General features: G+C 25.8%; 1 long non-coding RNA gene across 1 annotated transcript; it reads left to right on the plus strand.

Annotated features, from left to right (window-relative positions):
- The first annotated feature begins 315 nt into the window (after positions 1-315).
- LOC145270748 (uncharacterized) lies at positions 316-14,056 on the plus strand. Its single transcript, XR_013865546.1, has 2 exons — positions 316-764; positions 12,572-14,056. It is a non-coding gene; the product is annotated as an uncharacterized LOC145270748 (long non-coding RNA).
- The last annotated feature ends 4,832 nt before the right edge of the window (positions 14,057-18,888 follow it).

Raw genomic sequence — 18,888 nt, forward strand, 5'->3', positions numbered from 1 at the left:
TTGCTGGCCTCCATGAAGAAAATAAAAAATTAGTTCGGTAAATTGCGGTGTTTTATCATAGAACGGAAGACAGAGCAAAACCTCTTTACTAGGCTTTACCGAACTAATTTCACAGCCAAAAATAAACGTAAGAGCAAATAGTAAACGCAAGAGCAAATAGTAAAGAGCAGTTAGCAGCAGTAAACGCAAGATCTGTTAGTAATGAAATGCTAAAGAAAAAAAAAACTCAGCCCTTTTAAAAAAGAAAAGGAACGTGTGCAAAATCACGTGCCATAGAAACTTTTACTTTAACGGAAATATAACACGAATGTTCTCGTTAATGGACGTTAGCAGTAGTTCGACTAGTCCAAATAATTAAATGCCCAGACTTAATCTTACAGCAAGCCTTCCGTTGACAAATATAATCTAAACTTGATAGGAGAACAATACGGCACGGTTAACTAATGAACGGACATTTTTTACACAAGGAACGAAATAATGATTACACCGTGTTATTTTGATGACCTGAAGTTCTTTGTTCTTTAGCAGTTGATTTTCTATTTAAATAATTTCCTGTTTAAACAGTGTTTTTCATCTTTTAATTTTGATTCTTTTATATTTTCACATATTTAATTTCTTCATGAATTGGACACACGAAACAAAAATTGTATCAACTTACTAAAGAAATCCTAACAAACAAAACAATGTGTGTATTTTGAAGACAAAAAAAAAAAACGAAATTATCCCGATGTTTTTTTCGTAATTGAATTCCAGTAAAAAGAGAGGTAAGTTATTATTTTTCTTTCTTTATACACTTTAAAAAATTAAAATCCAATAAGTTTTAAAATTAATTAAAACCATTAAAATGAGTTTATTTTTTTTTTATTGCAATCTAATAAAAATATTGATTTAGCTAATAGACGTGAATAAAAATAATGTGTGAAGCTTCCATTTCAAAATAATTTCTTAAAACTATTTTTTTTTTTAACCAACATATAGAATTTTGTACAATTTTGTAAAAAATGTGTTAAGTAAACCTCATGATAACATAGACAATTATAATACTTACCATATACACAATAATTTAACTTAACATAATAATAATTACCATATACACAATGATTTAACTCAAAATAATAATAATTACCATATACACAACGATTTAATTCAAAATAATAATAATTACAATATACACAATAATTTAATTCGAAATAATAATTACCATATACACAATAATTAAATTCAAAATAATAATAATTACCATATACACAATAATTTAACTCGAAATAATTATAATTACAATATACACAATAATTTAACTCGAAATAATAATAATTACAATATAAACAATTATTTAACTCGATATAATAATAATGATTACCATATACATAATAATTTAACTCGAAATAATAATAATAATTACTATATAAACAATAATTAAACTCGAAATGATAATAATTACGATATACACAATAATTTAACTCGAAATAATAATAAATACAATTTACAAAATAATTTAATTTAAAATAATATTAATTATCATATACACAATCATTAAACTCGAAATAATAATAATTACCATATAAACAATAATTTAACTCGAAATAATAATAATTACCATACACACAATAATTTAACTCGAAATAATAATAATTACCATATAAACAATAATTTAACTCGAAATGATAATAATTACCATATAAACAATAATTAAACTCGACATAATAACAATTACCATATACACAATAATTTAACTCGAAATAATAATAATTACCATATACACAATAATTTAACTCGAAATAAGATTAATTACCATTTACACAATAATTTAATTTAAAATAAAAATAATTACCATATAAACAATAATTTAACTCGAAATAATAATAATTACAATATACGCAATAATTTACCTCGAAATAACAATAATTACCATATACACAATAATTTAACTCGAAATAAACATAATTACCATATAAACAAAAATTTAACTCAAAATAATAATAATTACAACATACACAATAATATAACTCGAAATAATACTTGCCATATACACAATAATTTAACTCGAAATAATAATTACCATATGCACATTAATTTAACTCGAAACATTAATTACCATATACACAATAATTTAACTCGAAATAATAATAATTTCCACATACACAACAATTATCCTTGAAATAAAAATAATTACCGTATACACAATAATTTAACTCCAAATAATAATAATTACAATATAAACAATAATTTAACTCGAAATAATAATAATTAAAATATACATAATAATTTAACTGGCAATAATAATAATTACCATATACACAATAATTTAATTCGAAATAATAATTACCATGTACACAATAATTTAACTCAAAATCATAATAATTACCATATACACAATAATTTAACTCGAAATAATAATTACCATATACAAAATAATTTAACTAATAATAATAATAATTTCCATATACACAATTATTTAATTCGAAATAATAATAATTACCATATACACAATAATTCAACTCAAAATAATAATAATTACCATATACACAATTATTTAAGACAAAAACAATATAATTACCATATACACAATAATTTAATTTGAAATAATAATAATTACCATATACTACGTAATTTCGTTACAATAATAATAATTACCATATACACAATAATTTAACTCGAAATAATAATAATTACCATATACACCATAATTAAACTCTAAGTAATAATAATTACCTGATACACAATACTTTAACTTGAAATGATAATAATTACAATATACAAAATCATTTACCTCGAAATAATAATAATTACCATATGCACAATAACTTTATTCAGAATAATAATAATTACTATATACACAACAATTAAACTCAAAATAATAATAATAACCATATACCGAATAATTAAACTCGAAATAGTAATAATTACCATATAGACAATAATTACACTCCCAACAATTTTAATTACCATATACACAATAATTTAATTCAAGATAATAAAAATTACCATGTAAATAATAATTCAGAGTAATAATAATAACAATATACACAATAATTGCACTCAAGATAATAATAATTACAATATACACAATAATTTACCTCAAAATAATAATAATCACCACATACACACTAATTATACTCAAAATAATAGTAATTTTCATATACACAATAATGTCACTCGAAATAATAATAATAACCGTATACACAACAATTCAACTCGAAATAATGATGATTACCATCTACACAATAATTTAATTCGAAATAATCATAATTACCATATAAACAATAATTTGAGTCGAAATAATAATAATTACCACATACACAATAATTTAACTCCATATAATAATAATAACCATGTAAAAAATAATTTAACTCGAAATAATATTAATTACCATATAAACAATTATTAAATTCGAAACAATAATAATTACTATATACACAATAATTTAATTCGAAATAATTATAATTATCATATTCACAATAATTTAACTCGAAGTAATAATAATTAGAATATACCCAATAATTTAACTTAAAATAATAATAATAATAATAATAATCATAATAATCATAATAATGGCCATATACACAAGAATTTAACTCAAAATAATAATAATTACCATATACACAACAATTTTCTTCAAAATAATAATAATGACCATATACACAACAATTTAATTAAAAATACTAATAATTACAACGTACACAATAATTTAACTCGAATTAATAATAATTACCATCTACAAAAATAATTTTACTCGAAATAATAATAATTACCATATAAAAAATAATTTAACTCGAAATAATTATGATTACAATATACACAATAATTTAACTAGTTAAAATAATAATTACCATATACGCAATAATTGAACTCAACATAATAATAATTACCAAATACACAATAATTTAATTCAAAATAATAATACCTACCATATACACAATAATTTAATTCTAAATAATAATTACGATATATACAATAAGTCAACTCAAAAAAAAAATAATTACCATATACACAGTAATTTAACTCAAAATAATAATAATTCCCATATACACAATAATTAAACTTGAAATAATAATAATTACCATATACACAATAATTAACTCGAAATAATAATAATTACCACATACAAAATAATTTAATTCGAAATAATAATAATATTTCCCATATACACGATAATTTAACTGAAATTAATAATAATTACAATATACACAATAATTTAACCCGATATAATAATAATTACGATATACACAATAATTTAACTCAAAATATTAATAATCACTATATACAAAATAATTATACTCAAAATAATAGTATTTTCCATATACACAACAATTTAACTCGAAATAATGATGATTACCATCTACACAATAAATTAACTTTAAATAATGATATGAACCATATACACAATAATTTAACTCAAAATAATAATAATTACCATATAAACAATAATTTGAGTAGAAATAATGATAATTACCACATACACAATATTTTAACTCAACACAATAATAATAACCATATACCCAATAATTTAATTCGAAATAGTAATAATTACCATATACACAATAATATAACTCAAAAGAATAATAATCACCACATACACAATTATACTCAAAACAATGGTAATTTCCATATACACAACAATTTAACTCGAAATAATGATGATTACCATATACACAATAATTTAACTCGAAATAATAATAATTACCATATAAACAATAATTTGATTCGAAATAATAATAATTACCATACAAACAATAATTTGATTTGAAATAATAATAATTACCACATACACAATAATTTAACTCAAAATAATAATAACCATGTAAACAATAATTAAACTCGAAATAATATTAATTACCATATACACAATTATTTAATTCAGAACAATAATAATTACTATATACACAATAATTTAACTCGAAGTAATAATAATTAGAATATACCCAATAATTTAACTCGAAATAATAATAATAATAATAATAATGGCCATATACACAAGCATTTAACTCAAAATTATAATAATCCCCATATACACAACAATTTTACTCAAAATAATTATAATGACCATATACACCACAATTTAATTCAAAATACTAATAATTACAACATACACAATAATTTTACTCTAAATAATAATAATTACCATATACAAAAATAATTTTACTCGAAATAATCATAATTACCATGTACAAAAATAATTAACTCGAAATAATAATAATTACCATATACACAATAATTTATCTAGAAAAAATAATAATTACCATATATGCAATAATTGAACTCGAAATAATAATCACCAAATACACAATAATTTAATTCAAAATAATAATACCTACCATATACACAATAATTGAATTCGAAATAATAATTACCATATACACAATAAGTTAACTCTAAATAATTATAATTACCATATAAACAGTAATTTCACTCAAAATAATAAAAATTCCCATATACACAATAATTAAACTGTAAATAATAATAATTACCGTATACAAAATAATTTAATTCGAAATAATAATAATATTTCCCATATACATAATTTAACTGAAATTACTAATAATTACAATATACACAATAATTTAACTTGAAATAATAATAATTACTACATACACAATGAATTAACTCAAAATAATTATGATTACCATATACACAATAATTTAACTCGAAGTAATAATAATTACCACATACACAATGATTTAACTCAAAATAATAATAACGATGTAAACAATAATTTAACTCGAAATAATATTAATTACCATATACACAATTATTTAATTCGAAAAAATAATAATTACTAATTAAACTTGAAATAATAATAATTACCATATATACAATAATTTAACTCGAAATAATACTTATTACCATATACACAATAATTTAATTCGAAATAATAATAATGTTTACCATATACACGATGATTAAACTGAAATTAATGATAATTACAATATACACAATAAGTTAACTCGAAATAATAATAATTATGACATACGCAATAAATTAACTTAAAATAATTAAAATTACCATATACACAATAATTTAACTCGAAATAATAATTACCACATACACAATAATTCAACTCGAAATAATAATTACGATGTACACAATAATTTTACTCAAAATAATAATAATCACCATATAAACAACAAGTTTACTCGAAATAATAATAATTACTATATACACAATAATTTAACTTGAAATAATAATTACCATATAAAAAATAATGTAACTTGAAATAATAATAATTACCTTATACAAAATAATTTATCTTAAAATAATAATTACCATATACACAATAATTTAACTCTAAATAATAATTTCCATATACACAATAATTTAACTCCAAATAATAATAATCATATACACAATAATTAAACTCGAAATAATAATAATTACCATATAGACAATAATTTTATTCAAAATAATAATAAACATATACACAATAATTTAACTCGAAATAATATTAATTACCATTTACACAATTATTTATCTTAAAATAATAATAATTACCATATACACAATAATTTAACTCGAAATAATAATAATTACCATATACACTATTATTTAACTCGAAATTATAATAATATACATATACACAATAATTTAACTCAAAATAATAATAATTACCATATACACAATAATGAAACTTGACATAATAATAATTACCATATACAAAATAATTTTACGTGAAATTATAATAACTACCATATACACAATTATTTATCTTGAAATAATAATAATTACCATATACATAATAATTAAACTCGAAATAATAATAATTGCCTGATAAACAATAATTTAACTCAAAGTAATAATTACCATAGACACAATAATTTAAATCAAAATTGTAATTACGATATAAACAATAATTTAACTCAAAATAATAATAATTACCATATGCACAATAATTTAATTAAAAATAATAATTACCATATACACAATAATTTTATTCAACATCATAATTTACATATACACAATAATTATATTCGAAATAATAATTTACATATACACAATAATTCATCTCGAAATAATAATAATAACCATATACACAATAACTTTACTTTGAATGATAATTATGACCATATCCACAATAATTAAACTCGAAATTATAATAATTACCATATACACAATAATTTAACTGGAAATTATAATAATTACCACATACAAAATAATTTACCTCGAAATAATAAATACCAGATACAGAATAATTTTACCTTAAATAATAAAAATTACTATATACACAATAATTTTACTCGAAATGATAATAAATACCATATACACAATAATTACACTCAAAATAATAATAATTACCGCATATACAATAATTTAACTCCAAATAAATATAATTACCATATACACAATTATGTAACTCAAAATAATAATAATTACCATATACACATTAATTTAACTCAAAATAATAATAATAACAATATACACAATAATGTAACTCGAAATAATAATTATTACCATATACACAATAATTTAAATCAAAATAATAATAATTACAACATACACAATAATTTAACTCGAAATAATAATTACCATATACACAATAATTTAACTTGTAATGATAATAATCACTATACACACAATAATTAAACGTGAAATAATAATAATTACCATATACACAATAATTTAACTCGAAATAATACTAATTACCATATACACAATAATTTAATTCGAAATAATAATAATGTTTACCATATACACGATAATGTAACTGAAAATAATAATAATTACAATATACACAATAAGTTATCTCGAAATAATAATAATTACCACATACACAATAAATTAACTCAAAATAATTATAGTTACCATAAACACAATAATTTAACTCGAAGTAATAATAATTACCACATCCACAAAAATTTAACTCGAAATAATAATTACGATGTACACAATAATTTAACTAAAAATAATAATAATCACCATATAAACAACAAGTTTACTCGAAATAATAATAATTACTATATACACAATAATTTAACTCGAAATAATAATTACCATATACACAATAATTGTACTTGAAATAATAATAATTAACTTATACACAATAATTTTACTCAAAATAATAATTACCATGTACACAATAATTTAACTGGAAATAATAATAATTACCATATACACAATAATTTTATTCAAAATAATAATTAACATATACACAATAATTAAACTCGAATAAATAATAATACACATATACACAATAATTTATCTTGAAATAATAATAATGACCATATACATAATAATTTAACTCGAAACAATAATAATTACCATATACACAATAATTAAACTCGGAATAATAATAATTACCATATACACAATAATTAAACTTGACATAATAATAATTACCATATACAAAATAATTTTACGTGAAATAAAAATAATTACCATATACACAATAATTTAACTTGAAATAATAATTATTACCTGATACACAATAATTTAACTCAAAGTAATAATTACGATAGACACAATAATTTAAATCAAAATTATAATTACCATATAAACAATAATTTAACTCAAAATAATAATAATAATTACCATATGCACAATAATTTTATTCGAAATAATAATTAACATATACACAATAATTTTATTCAAAATAATAATTTACATATACAGAATAATTTAACTCGAGTAATAATAATTACAATATACACAATAATTCATCTCGAAATAATAATAATAACCATATACACAATAATTTTACTTTTAATGATAATAATGACAATATCCACAATAATTAAACTCGAAATAATAATAATTACCATATACACAATAATTTAACTCGAAATAATAATTACCACATTCAAAATAATTTACCTCGAAATAATAATAATTACCATATACAGAATAATTTAACCTGAAATAATAATAATTACTATATACACAATAATTTAACTCTAAATAATAATAAATACCATATACACAATAATTAAACTCGAAATAATAATAATTACCATATACACAATAATTTTACTCGAAATAATAATAATTACAATATACACAATAATTTTACTCGAAATAATAATAAATACCATATACACAATAATTAAACTCGAAATAATAATAATTACCATATACACATTAATTTAACTCAAAATAATTATAATTACAATATACACAATTATGTAACTAAAAATAATAATTATAGTATACACATTAATTTAACTCAAAATAATTATAATCATATGCACAATAATTTAACTCGAAATAATAATTTCCATATACACAATAATGTAACTCGAATAATAATATTTACCGTATACACAATAATTTTAATCAAAATGATAATTACCATATACATAATAATTCAACTTGAAATTATAATAATCACCATATACACAATAATTTAACTCTAAATAATAATAATTGCCATATACACATTATTTTACCTAAAAATATTAATAATTACCACATACACAATAATTTAACTCGAAATAATAATAATTACCACATACACAATAATTTACCTCGAAATAATAGTAATTACCATATACACAATAATTTAACTAAAAATAATAATAATTACCATATGCACAATAATTTAATTCAAAATAATATTTACCATATACACAATAATTTAACTCGTAATAATTATAATCACTATATACACAATAATTAAACTCGAAATGATAATAATTACCATATACACAATAATTTAACCCGAAATAATAGTAATTACCATATACACAATAATTTAACTCGGAATAATAATAATAATAATTACCATATACACAATAATTTTACTCGAAATAATAATAATAATAATAATAGATAGGGCAAGCTTTTAAATCGGTTTTGGTCTAAAATTTTAGCCACCAATATATAACTATGTATGTATGTTTGCATCTCTGCCTAAAACTTTCGACAGAACCGACAGATTTTTACAAGATCAGTATCGTGTTGAAGTTCGACTCTTCAGACGACAAATACGGAAAAATTAGCTAAAAACATTAATTTTTCATCCTCAACTGGGCACTTTTTTGCATTGAGGGTTCGCTTTTTCACCGATATTTTCAAAAGTGATCCCCTCTTTTCGATTGACTAGCCTTAATTTAAACCTACGTCACTGTCGTTTGGGCGGTGGTCGTAACTGCAAAGACGTCACATTTTTTATCTCATTCTATTTCTCCTTCAAGGTACGGGTTCGAGCCTTCCTTCCTACTACCATTATTTTTGTGACAGAAAATAACGTAGATTAAAGTGTAAAATTGCGAACAGCAAATGTAAACAAAATAGCTAAAAATCCTTAAAATTGTTATTGCAATTTGAATTTCAACATATTTCAGCACTTCCTTATATATAAGTTGCATACCCTCAATTAAAATGCTGCAAAAATAACAAAGAGAATAATTCTATACACTCTATACAATGATAATGTCGTTGAAGCCATCTTGCAATATCAAAAACACTTGTCTCTTCCCAGAACAACTTTTGCTAAATTAATGCATTCATGCTTCTCAAGCAAGATAGAAGTGTGAACGAAGCAAATAATCACCTAACAAAACCGCAAAATAATACTGATTTATCATTCCGTGAAGGGGAAATACAACTCCTAAAGTACCAAAGAATTTAGTTTATTTTCTGTATCAGATAAGCGTAGATGCGTCAGACAAAAATCATAATCATATCTTTCTTCATCTCACTTAATTTGTAGGTTTATTCGATTTGGTAATTGCTACACACACTTTACACATTAAGAATATAAGAGTCTTTTCTCTAAACAGCTCATACTTCACTGATATTATAACGTCATTATAATAGTCTTTTCTCTAAACAGCTAATACTTCACTGATATTATAACGTCATTATAATAGTCTTTTCTTAAAACAGCTTATACTTCACTCATATTATAACGTCATTACCATAGCCTTTTCTTTAAACAGTGTGTACTTCACTGATATTATAACGTCATTATAATAGTCTTTTCTTGAAACAGCTTGTACTTCACTGATAATATAATGTTATATCGTTCTAAATAGCGCTTAATAAACCAAATCTAAAACTTTATGCCAAAGATCAGAACTATCTCAATACAATACTTATGTATATACTTTATAAACATTTGTGTCACATCCCAGCCTGCACTTCATAAACAACATGCAAAATGGTTAATGGCAGCTGAAAAAGATAATTAGGCTTTGTCAACATCTAAACAAACTTTTATTTAAAACATCCGTTCAATTTGCAAAAAACGTTTATTCTATGAAAATAAAACATTTAAAGTCTCTTTCAAAATGGTGGTCCAATTTTAACTTCAACATGATTGCAGAGTTCATTAACACATGGTTTACGAAGCACAGGCAGACGTTATTTGCATTACTTCAGTTTAAAGACCATTTAAAGATTTTATCGGACAAACAGTAAAGAGGATAATTAATGACAATATTGGTATTCAGGACTCTTTTAATAATTACAACCACCTGGCAATATGGCAACACCCTTATGAAAGGCATTGGTCGATACTGACATTTAAAGATAAAACATTTAAACGCTGATAAGTTAAAAGCATGTTGTTACAAATAATTTCAATGTTCAGCTGAATTAGAGATGCACCAATATTTCTCATCAAATAATTATTAGCTTGGAATAATAGATTGACAATTGAGAAATATATGAGAAGAAAAAATGAATTTTGTTTTTTTCAAATAAAGATGCCGGTATCAAAGTTTATTTAAAACGTAAATGATAGGTTCGGGTAATTGTATTTTATCTGTTTATAGCAATTTAAATTGTGATTAGAAAGTCGTACAACACCGTCTGTTTCAGGAAAGGAAGAAAGAAAGGAAAAATTCTGCTCTTCCATTTATGGACTGATGGTCATCTGAGGTTACTAGATCTGGGGAAATATGCAAATGAGATACAGTTGGATTTTCAAATAAAAAAAACTGTGTGTCAGAGAGAGAAAGAGAGAGAGAGAGAGAGAGAGAGAGGTGGGGCATATGCGAAAGGAAAAAAGAAAAGGTGCCGTTTAAGGTTGGGTTATGGTTAGAAACAAGAGAAATAAGTAATATACGACGGACCGGGCGTATCCGCATCGCTCTTTGGGAAAGAAGAAGGAAAGGATGGCTAGCTCATTTATATACTCGAAGAGCATCTTGAAAAGGCAGTGCATGATGGGAGAAGCTATTTTTTTTATTGTCGCTTCCAAATATTTTTTTGATAGGAGGATATAAAAGCCAGGAAAAATTTCCTGCAAGGAACACAAAACGAAAAGAGTCTTGAACATCTCTTGAAAAGTATTTTGTGTTGCTGGTGTTCACATTGTACGGTGTGACATTGGTGGCAAGAAGTCAGATGTGGTCGATTGGAAAAGAAGAGGTCTGAAACGTGCTGGTGTCAAGCGAGTGTCTCACTCCTTCCCGAAGCCCAGAACCGAATCCTGATCGTAACATCACAAGAAGTAAGTTAAATTTTACTGATCATCACGTTGGTCATAATGCATGTATGTGAAAGGGAATACCATCGCTATGAGTTTATCAAATAGCATTCCACTAAAGTACTTGCTACATTTAAAACCCTTTTTGAGCCTTAACACAAACATAGTTGTTGAAGTTGAATCAGCACATTTCATTATTTTTTACAGATGTTCCTGATTGAATTTTAATGGGGTAACATTATCTTTAAACATTATTCCATTAACACTTGTTATGTTAATTGGAAGAGTGCGGCGATATCTCTGAGACGATTTCTATACTGGACTCAACTATTGAACGAACTTTGAAACAGTGATAAAAACATAACACATCTTAAAGGTAATATCAATTTTTTGTTAAATATGTGTTAACATAAATCAAAACGTCATAAAAGATCGAATCACAAATTACAGAAAAAATTATGTGGTTTTATAAAAGAAAAAATCGAATACAATTCTATAAAAACATCTTATATGTTTAACATTTGATATAAAGCCTCATCCTCAGCTTGTACAAATTAATGAGAAAATTTAACAAAGAGAGAAAGGCATTGGTTTTGTAATGTGGTGACATTCCGAAGCATTAAAAAAAGATCTGGTTGGAATATATATGAATATATGTTCAACAGTTGATAAAGAGTCCAGTCGTCAGCTTGTACAAATAAGATAATTTGTAAAGTGTGTGGATACTCTTGATCTGGAAATTAAGACTTGTGCTCATTATTGATATCACCTTCCCAAATGACTAAACAACAAAAAATACAAAAAATTTTTAAAAAAAACATAAATTTAATCATAAAAATCCAAATCTTTACGAAATAATTGTTAGCTGATGTTTTTTAATAAACTAAAGTAATTAAAAATAGAAAAATGCTACATTCTTGTAAAGAGTGTGGATATTTTTCTTCTGAAAAGTCAAATTTAGTAAGACATATGAGAACTCATACTGGGGAAAAGCCACATATTTGTGAAGTGTGTGGATATTCTTGTTCTCAAAAATCATCGTTAGTAAGACATATAAGAACTCACACTGGGGAAAAGCCATATTCTTGTGAAGTGTGTGGATATTCTTGTTCTTTAAAATCAGACTTAGTTGTACATATTAGAATTCACACTGGGGAAAAGCCACATTCTTGTGAATTGTGTGGATATTCCTCTTCTAAGACATCAATGTTAGTGAGACACATAAGAACTCACACTGGGGAAAAGCCACATACTTGTGAAGTTTGTGAATATTCTACTTCTCAGAAATCATCGTTAGTAAGACATATGAGAATTCACACCGGGGAAAAGCCACATACTTGTGAAGTTTGTGGATATTGTTGTTCTCAAAAATCAACGTTAGTCAAACATATGAAAACTCACACGAGTGAAAAGGCATAATTTTGCAGAATATGAAAATAGTCTTTCTTTTCAATCATGTTTTGTGCAATATAAAAAGACAATTATTAAAAACGTTCAAAATATGTTTATAGTATTAATATAAGAATTCACATTTATTCATATGAGACCGTTAAGCTAGACAGTATTACATAAAACACATTTGCTAGGATTGTGTCATTTGATTCTGCTGTTCAATTTTAATCGCAATGAAATGAAATATTAGTTATAATTAGGGAAACACTGGATTTCATAAAATAAAAAGTCGAAAATCTGTATTCTTTTTCACTATTTTAATATTTCTATTTTTATAAACAATATTAAAAAATAACTAACAATTTACAAAAACCATATTCGGTTAACGCATGTGCTTAACACAAAAAGAAGGAAGTCTAGTCCACACTGGAATAAACCAGGCATATTGGCCAACTTAGTAATCAAGGGTAAGTATTTAAAAAGTTTAACAGATATTAAAATGAAATGATAAGGGGCCATAGTAATCAAGGGTAAGTGCTTCAAAAGTTTAACAGATATTAAAATGAAATGATGAGATAGTAATCAAGAGTAAGTACTTTAAAAGTTAAATAGATGAACAGATGGAAATGATGAGAGACCATATTAAGCAAGAGAAAGTACTTCACAAGTTTAACAGATATGAAAATGCAATCTACTCATACAAAATTCACTCAGTAGAAAGTGTTCAAGTGTTATTGATGAATAATAAATGCTGCAGATATGATGAATCAGCAACAAAAAATGCCAAAAAGAAAACGAAAGAAATCGAAATCGATAACAAGGTAACAAGAGAAGCAAACGGATTCTTCAATCCAAGAGTGGAAGACTGTTTAAAAGTGATTAAGCGCCCGAGGGACCTAATATCTAATGCAGTCTACTCATACAATATTCACTCAGTAGAGGGTGTTATTGATGAATAATTTAGCGCCTGAGGGACCTAATATCTGAATGTTCAATTTTAGTGGCATGTGGTCTTTGCACTGTGTGTTAAAACACATTGGATGATGTGTGGAGAGATGAAACTTGACAGATCGTCGAACATCCGGGAACATAAAACAAAACCGTAACATGAAATGCGAGATATTAAGGCTCATAAACAACATGAAAAAAGATCGTTCCAAATATGGTCTAAGTAGCACAGGAAACAAAATAAAATATTAGAATCTAAATAATGCTTTTTAAATGGCATGGTCTCTGAAATAAGTAAAGATTATCCCGTTTGGGTGAGAATAACTTCGAAATAAATGCAAATCGAAATGAATTCAAATGTTAGATCCAGAAATAAACTTCTTGATCTTTAAAATCTTATTGAAGTAAATTAAAAAAAGAAAAAATCGAAAACTATCTGACAAATATATCTAATAAAGCAAATTCCATATATATTCCAACACGCTTCAAGGGAATGTCGATTGAGATGTGAAGGATAACGAAAATAAGCGCAGAGCTAAGGTAGATATTGAATATATCTTAATATACACCGAAAACAAATGTCAGCCAGAAATAACTTAGATTACTGATGATATCGTTTGTTCAATTCCCGGTATGAAAAAATCACTGCACAGAAAATAGCAACGAAATTTCTCGTTGAAGAAGTTAGCAGTTTTTTTCCATCAGTTTGTTGATTGGTAAGCAGCTGCACATGCTTGGCTAATAAAAGGCAACGTCGTCGTCGGCTCCTAATCGTATCCGAGCATTGGGTCCTGTCGTCAGGTGGGTGGGTACCTATGTGATACATGGCTATACAGTCCGATTCTATGGTGGAAGAGCTACGGACAGTGTTTACCTGCATCCCAAACCTTTCAGATGCAGAGTTATATGCGTCTGCTAACGAATGCAGGTCATCTGCCGTCTGACCTGGAGTGGCGTTGTTATCAGCATATTGTAGTTCTCACACTTCGCATAAGGTGGTTTTGGTTTTGGCACGGAGTCGTGCGAGGTTGAAAATTCCTCCATCCAAGTGAAATTGCAGACCAATTGAGCGTGTGTCTGCGATGTACAGCGAGAAACACGTTGGAGCCAAAACACACCCCTGCTTCAGACCCCCGTTGATGGGGAATGGGTCTGAAAGAGAGTTCTGATGACAAACTCTTCCCATCATTCCATCATGGAGGGCACGCACCAGTTCAACGAAGTAAGATGGACAACCATATCTCGCGAGGTCAGCCAGAAAATCATGTCCACTGTCCCCTGGGAAGGTCGAAACCCGCACTGGGTCTCTGGCAGGCCGTCTCTGTGAGGATGAGCAGGCGGTCAAGGAGAATGCATGCATATATATATTTAGGATTTCAGAGTGGGGCATCACTTTCTTATATAAATGTTATGTAAACTGACCACTTTGTTCTGTACAGTCATTTAAAAATTTAATAAACAATATACACTGTAAATGTCACCGTGACATTTTTGTTTAATTTTCGATTTTTAAACGATTGTCAGACAATCTAGATGATCCTAGCCATTTTTTCTTGTTCTAACGTAAACTCATCACTAATGTTTTCTATGTAAATAAACGCTTCAAAATAAGTATAAAACGCACTAAAAACTTATCCACGTATGTAGAAGAGTATTTTCTCGCTTTCAGTAACATTTTTTGGAATATAATAGTTTTTTCTTTGTACTATTTTTTTAAAATTTATTTATTTTTTGTCTAAACTATAACATTTTGTTTATCAAATTGTCAGGTGGAAGAACAAGTTAGTTAGCAAGGACATCCTTGCCTATGTAAGTCCCAGCTTTCTTAAAAGTAACCTTAATATTAACGAGGGGTGGCATTTAAATTTGAGGTAGGAAGGCCCGGCGTATAAAATCAACAATAACTTCTTTGATCTGACTCGGTTACATTCGAAATAAATGTTACTGTTTAGAGCACAGTTGAACCATGATGCTTAACATACTGAAAAAATAAAGCATTAAACGCTAATAAGGTAAAAGCATGTTGTTACAAACAATTTAATGTTAAGCTAAATTGGATCGAAACGGATATTTTTCCCAAAAATAATGGCTGGAAAATTTTAGAAATACATAAAGAAATATAAAAGGTAGTTGCAAAGCGGAAAGAAAATGCCAACACCAATCTACATGCGATAGTTTTTTTCCTTAATAAATAATATTGTTAGATTAAATGTTTACTTTCTGTTTATAGTAATTAAAATATTTTTGTTGCTGATATTTAAAGATTAAACATTAAAACATTTATAACTAAAACACATGTGGTTTCAAATATCTTTACGTTCAGACGGATTATGAGTGAACGGATATTTTTTAATGAATATAATATTTTAGACAAACGTTTTTTTTTTAATTCACGCCCCCTATTTTGAAATGTCTGTTAAAAAGTAAATAATTTATGTGCTAACGTTTTACATATCAAAAATTGAAGATAAAAGATCAATAAATAATATATTCAAATTAAAAAACAAAGAATAGTTTTTTGAAGATTTACCTGTAAAGTCCGAAGTGTAAAACCTTTTTTTAAATAAAAGCACGTTGTTTGTATTTTTTAAATGAAACCTTGGCCCTTGCTCGTTTAATTGAAAAAAAAATGAGGGTTTGAATAAAATTTTTCGAGTAGTTCTAAGCTTGGAAAGACAGGGAGTCAAATTAGTTAATATTTTTCACGAAGTTTCTGACACACCTAAAGAAGGGGTTGCATTTTGCTGCTTCTTGGTTAAGTAGAATTATGTACGTTTAGGGGCTACAATATCCATTAGAGCAGATTCAATTAGATTAGTTGAAAAATTGGTCTCAAAATTGTGACGATGGGATGAAGATTGGAGACTCTTTTTCATCTTTTTCTAAACGAATTTAGTTATGGTAGTTGTACTAAATCCAATTGTAGCGATAATCGTCAATGTATATTCTAATGTCAGCTTTGACGACGTCTGGGATAATCTCAGTTAAAATTAATTTCATAACATGGTTGAGAAACCCCACTTTTTAAAAAAGTTATTAATAGTCTCAAATTATTTTTGATGTACTTGAAAATTAGTGAACTAAAAATTGTTTATACAAATATTTAAAGACAGACAAAACATTTACACTCTTATCAGTTAAAATCTGTAGTTACTAATAATTTTTATATTTAGATGAATTGGGGCGAACACTCGTTTACTCAAACAAATTGATAAATATATAAAAAAAAGGTGGTTTTGGTTTTTTCACGGAATCATGCGTGGTTAAAAATTCCTCCATCCAAGTGAAATTGCAGGCCAATTGAGCGTGTGTCTGGTGGAATCTCGCTGAGCATTGCTGCGATGTACAGCGAGAAACACGTTGGAGCCAAAACACACCCCTGCTTCAGACCACCGTTGATGGGGAATGGGTCTGAAAGAGAGTTCTGATGACAAACTCTTCCAATCATTTCATCATGGAGGGCACGCACCACTTCAACGAAGTCAGGTGGACAACAAAATCTCGCGAGGACAGCCCACATGGCAGGTCGTGGGACTTTATCAAATGCCTTTTTAAGGTCCCAAAAGACGAACATCATGGGCTGTTCCTGTTCAAGGTTTTTCTCCTGCAGTTGCCTTACACAGAAAATCATGTTCACTGTCCCCCGGGAAGGTCAGAACCCGCAATGGGTCTCAGGCGCTCAAGGAGAATCCATGCATATATATTTAAGATTCTTTCTTATATAAATGTTATGTAAAATGAACACTTTGTTCTGTACAGTCATTAAAAATTTAATAAACAATATATGCTGTAAATGTCACCACGACATTTTAGTTTAATTTTCGATTTTTGAACGATTGTCAGACTATCTAGATGATAATAGCCATTTTTTCTTGTTCTAACGTAAACTCACACTAATGTTTTCTATGTAAATAAACGCTTCAAAGTAAGTATAAAACGCACTAAAAACTTATCCACGTATGTAGAAGTGTATTTTCTCGCTTTCAGTAACATTTATTTGGAATATAATAGTTTTTTCTTTGTACTATTTTTTTGAAAATTTATTTATTTATTTTTTTGTCTAAACTAAAAAAAATTGTTTATCGTATTGTCAGGTGGAAGAACAAGTTAGTTAGCAAGGACATACTTCTCTATGTAAGTCCCAGCTTTCTAAAAATAACATGAACATTAACGAGGTGAGGCAT

Source organism: Euprymna scolopes, chromosome 46 (genome assembly GCF_053919585.1).
Source record: "Euprymna scolopes isolate OS-2025 chromosome 46, ASM5391958v1, whole genome shotgun sequence".
NCBI classification, from domain to species: domain Eukaryota; kingdom Metazoa; phylum Mollusca; class Cephalopoda; order Sepiida; family Sepiolidae; genus Euprymna; species Euprymna scolopes.